Raw genomic sequence first — 5629 nt, 5'->3', positions numbered from 1 at the left:
CTTTAGAGAGGGACATCATGCTGGGTATAGTAGAGGGACAGCGCAGGAGGGGAAGACCCTCTATGAGGTGGATTGATTCAGTGACGGGGGTAATCGGGATGGGTGTGTCAGAGGCAATGTGATTGGCACAGGATAGAGCGGGGTTTAGGGCTGTTGTATATAGGGTCGCTATGAGTCGCAAACGACTCGACGGCACATAACAACAACAACATTTGTTCATGATGATTTTTTTTTAAGTATAATGTTGGAGTCTACTGGCCAGGAGTTTGTTAAGAATGTTTACACCTATGTTCATGAGATGTATTAGTCTATAGTATTCTTTTTTGCTAATGACTTTGTCTTTTTTGGTTTTAGGGTTCTGCTTGCTTCACAGAATGATTCTGGGAGAGTTCCTTCTTTTTATCTTTTCAGAAATAATTTAAATAGAATAGGCAATAGTTGATCTCTGAAGGTTTGGTAGAATTCAACTGTGAAGCCATCTGGGCCAGGACTTTTTTTGAACTGCTCAATTTCTTCTTTTGTGATGAGTTTATTCAAGTATTCTGCTTATGTCATTGTCAGTTTGAGTAGGGTGTAGGTTTTCTAGAAAGTTGTGTATTTCCTCTAGATTTTCAAATTCATCAGAGTATAGATTTTCATAATGATCTGATATTACTGATTTTATTTCTGCTGGTTATGTTGATGTCACTTCTTTTATATCTTATTTGAGTATTTTGTATCTTTTCTTTCTTTGGTTAAGTTTGCCAATGGTTTGCCTATTTTATGAACACTTTTGAAGAACTAATTCCTTGTTGTGTTGATAGTTTCAATTGTTTTCTATTTTCTATTCCATTGATTTTAGCCCTTATCTTTATAATTTTCTTTTTTCTACAGGTTGTGGAATTAGCTTGTTGCTCTTTTTTTATTTAATGGAGGTATTGAGTTTTATAGTTTATTTCGGTCCAGTTTTTCCTGTGAAGTGTGCACGTGTGTGTGTTTGTTTATGAACTGCCACCTGAGGACTGCCTTAGGTATATTCCAAAAGTTTAGATATGTTGTATTTTGATTTTGATTCATTTTGAGGTTTTTTAGTTCATTTTTTATTTCTTCTATATCCTAGTAGTGTTCAAGAAAGGTGCTAATTAGCTTCACATGGTTGTTTTGTCTCTTTATCCTCTTTCTGGTTTTTTTGTTTGTTTGTTTGGTTTTTGCTTTTTGGCATTGTGTTTTAAGAAGGTACTTTGTATTATTTCAGTGGTTGTTTTTGTTTTTTTTTTAATTTATTGAGGCTCACTAGTGACTTAATATGTGGTTCAATTCTGGAGAATGTATCATATACACTTCAGAAAAAAGTACATTTTTTGTTGAGTAATATACCCTGACTATGTCTATGAGGTCAAACTGGATAATTATATAGTTTGGTTCCTCTGCATCTTTGTTCAGCTTCTTTTGAGTTACCTGAATTGGTGAGAGTGTTGTGTTGAAGTCTCTTACTGCTGTTGTGATCTTATCTATTTATTTTTTTAAGTCTGTTAACATTTATGTATTTCACAGGTCTGTAATTTGGTGTGTTGATATTAACCAAGATTATACTCTCTTCTTCCATTCTTCCTTTAATCATTAGACAGTGTCCTTCCTTGTCTCTTACAGTGGTTTTCATCCTGAAGTCTGTCTTTTTTTTGTGGATGTCATTCCCTTAGTATATTTTTTTTTTTCATGCTTTGACTTTTGGTCTATCTTTATTCTTGGTTCATAAATCTGTCTCTTGAAGGCACATATTGATGAACTTTCTTTTTAAACACACATTGCTATTCTTTTTCTCTTGATGGGTTTAAGCCATTCATATTGAGTTTAATTATTGGCAGGCCAGTTTTTATGATCACCAATTTGCTATATTCTTTTTTCTGTTGTTGCTGATTACTTCAGTCCACTATTTTCCTTTAATGTCTCTGTGTGAAGGACTTTTCTTAGTATTTCTTGTAGAGTTGGTCTTGTTTTTACAAAGTTTTAAAGATTCTGTTTTTCCACAGATGACTTAAATTCTCCATCATATTAATGGACAGTTTTGCAAAGCATAGGATCCTTGGCTGGCAATTATTTTCTTTCAGCCTTCTGTTATTGCCATTCTATCATCTTCTTGCTAGCATAGTTTCTGCTGAGAAGTCAGATCTTAAATCTAATTCATTCTCCTTTGTAGGAGGCTCAGTTTTTCTTGTACTGCATTTAGTATTCTAGCCTTATCTTCTATTTTGGAGAGTATGACTATGATATATCTTGATGTTTTTATTTTTGGATCTAATCTGTTTGGTGTTTGCTGAAATTCTTGAAAGTCTTATTTCCTCATTTTCCATGATATCCATCAATATGTTGCCTAGAAGAGACATATCTAAGAACCAAGAATAAAGATAGACCAAAAGTCAAAGCGTGAAAAAAAATATACTAAGGGAATAGCATCCACACACACAAAAAAAGTTTTCTTCTCCTACCTCTTCTACAATTTTCTCAGTGCTTTTAGTTTTCTTTTCCTCCTGTTCAGGATATCCTATTTACATATATGTTGTTTCATTTGATGCCATGCCCCATAATTTTATATTTTCTTCATTTTCCTTCCATCTTCTTTCTGTTTTTCTTCTAGTAAGTTCTCATTGAGATTCTTGTCGTCTGTTTCACTGAGTTTCTGTTTAATTTCTTCTATCCTGTTTTTTATCACTCTAAGATGGAGATTGTTAACAGTTTTAGTTTGCTTGGCTCCATAATCAACAGCCAAGAAATTAAAAAAATGAATTGCATTGGAAAAGTCTGCTGTCTTATTGCATTGAAACAGATCAGGGAGAGAATTGTTTAAAAGGGATATATGAATGGGTATTCTTGTCATTACAGAAGTTCAGAGTGAAGGCTACATAGTGGAGAGTCTATTGTATATACCATGAACCGCTGGTAGAACAAACAGGTTTGTCCTAGAGAGGATGAAATCAGGCTGCTCCTTGGAGGTAAGGATTCAAAAGCTCTGTCTGACATACTTTGAACATGTTTCAAGGAAGGACCTATCTTTGGAGATGGACACTATACTTGGGAAGGTGGAGAGACAACGCAAGAGTGGAAGACCCTCGATAAGATGGATTGATTCAGTCACTGGAGTAATGAGTGGAGGTGTGTAGGAGACAGTGCGATTGGCACAGGACAGAGCAGAGTTTAGGGCTGTTGTACATAGGGTTGCTATGAGTTACAGGCAACTTGATGGCACATAGCAACAATAACATGGTGAAGATTTCTTCATCATTAATATTTTTATTCTGATTTGCATTTTCATGGTTTCCTTTCACTGTGCTGGTTGTACCCTCTCTGACTTATATTATGATTTTTAAAAAATTCTTTATGCTCTTTTTACTAATTATTTCATTTTTTCCGCATTATTTGTAACTTCTTCAGTACCAATACTTGGAACTCTATGAAAGTGTATTCCTTGTGTCTTCCTGCCTCCAGAGTATTCATTGGATTCTCAATCTTGTCTGTTTTTTAAGATTTGTTTTGAGAAGGCTTGTTTTACTTTTTTTATAGTATTAGAACTTGACTACTATTATTTTGACATTATATGGGTTTCTTCTTGGTATGTATGTGGTAGTTTCTGTAAATTATGGGTGAGTAGTTTCCAGTTCCTTATTTTTTTAATTTAGTTATTATATTTTTTAATTAATTTTAATGAAAGTTTACAGAGACTTAGGGTTTCCAGTCATTCATTATTGTACTTTTTCCCCTACCCACCCCTTGCCCCCCAATTCAGTCTTCTCCCTTGAAAAGAAGAAGAAAAACTCTCCTTGTTATGCAATCCTTCCCCCTAAGTCCACTCCACTATGCAACCTTCACTCTGAACTTCTGTAATGACAAGAATTCACATTCATATATCCCTTTTAAACAGTCCTCTCCCTCATCTGTTTCAATGTAATATCCATCATTTCCCTTCCTTTCCTGTCTTCCCTCAACCCTGATGTCAGTCCCATTTTACAACAGTGGCCCTATGCAATATTTGTCCTTTTGTGACTGAGATACTTCACTCAGCATAATACCCTCCAGGGTCACCCATTTTGAATAATATTGCATGAGTTCCTTTTTTCTATGCTGCATAATATTCTATTGTGTGGATATACCACAGCTTCTCTATCTATTCGTTTGTTGATGGGCACTTGGTTGTAGTTTCCTATGTGTGCTCTTGTCATCACATCTTAACTATAGCAGTAACCTCCAAGCCATAGAGAGAGACCTGCCACTGGTGCAGTTTTGGTCTAGGGCAGGTAATAAAGGATTAGCGACCTGTAAGTTTCTATCAGATGTCTGTGAACCATGCACTCTTGTGCTAGGACTGTGATAGTTCCCTGTTGATGTACTATCCCAGTTGTTTTTTAAAGCTCTTCAGAAAGATTTTACTTGCATGTGATACTAATTATATTTTTTTTTATTTCACATTATGTTGGATCACCTTTATTTGGAATAGAAATGAGTATGTAATATTCCAGTCAATTGGTTAGGTGGTCAGATAATTGTCCTTCAAATTTCTTGGCTTAAACAAGTGAGCCTATTTAGAGCCACCTTTGTTTCTAATTATGTAAGTAATGAGGAGTCACAAAAGATTTAAAATAGGGGTAAAGGAAAATATTTCATTTTAAGTTAATCTTTTTAACAATATGCAATACTAGTTGCCATTGAGTTAATTCTGACTCCTGATGTATTTATTGATGTTATTTAGAGTAGAATTATACACCGTAAGGTTTTTCATGAGGTTTCAGAAGTACATTATCAATTTAGTAACCCTGTTTCCTAAGAAACAGGCCATCAGAGCTCACTGGCTTATGGCAATCTTACACTGAAAAAAATCTTGAAAAATTCAAGTGGTATATAAAATGAAAAGGTAGCCCATGACACTGTTTGTTGTTGCTGCTGCTGTTGTTATGTGCCCTCTAGTCACTTGCAACTCATAATGACCCTATGTACAACAGCCCTGAAACTTGCTCTCTCCTGTGACAACATTATTAATGGTCTCTGACACACCTACCCTCATTACCCCAGTCACTGTATCAATCTATCTCATCGATGATCTCCTCTTCTTCTCCATCCCTCTACCTTTCCAAGCATGATGTCCCTCTCCAAGGACTGGTCCCCCTCCTTACAACATGAACAAAGTATATCAGAAGAAGCTTCAGAATCCTTGCCTTCAAGGAGCAGGCTGGCTTCACCCACTCTAGGATGGACCTGTTGTTCTTCATGACACTGGTGCTGGTACTGAATGAGAAACACACCATGTATCCCTGATTTTACTTTACCTTAAAGACTGAGGGAAAAGATCTCTTAACTAGAAGTAGGTGATGGCAGAAAAGAAACAAAAGGCAAGTAAAATGAACTCTTCGAGTAGCTTGACAGAAAATGATGATAAGACCAATAGGCCTAGGCTTAATAGCTTAGAATGTCTTGTATTGAAAAGCACTGGAAATATATTGGACATGTTTTGCAATTCCAACTCAGGTTCCTGTTCAACTCTATCTTTTTCTATCATACTCAGAAAGGTGGAGGGTCAGCAAAGAACAGGAAGTATCTCAACAAAACAGATTAACACAATGACAATAACAATAGGTTCAAATAAGTCAGAAATCATGAAAAT

The sequence above is a fragment of the Elephantulus edwardii genome, unplaced genomic scaffold (genome assembly GCF_000299155.1).
Source record: "Elephantulus edwardii isolate Elephantulus edwardi_28Jun2011 unplaced genomic scaffold, EleEdw1.0 scaffold00039, whole genome shotgun sequence".
Lineage (NCBI taxonomy): Eukaryota > Metazoa > Chordata > Mammalia > Macroscelidea > Macroscelididae > Elephantulus > Elephantulus edwardii.
The sequence above is the reverse complement of the archived record's forward strand: the minus strand, read 5'-3'. Positions refer to the sequence as shown.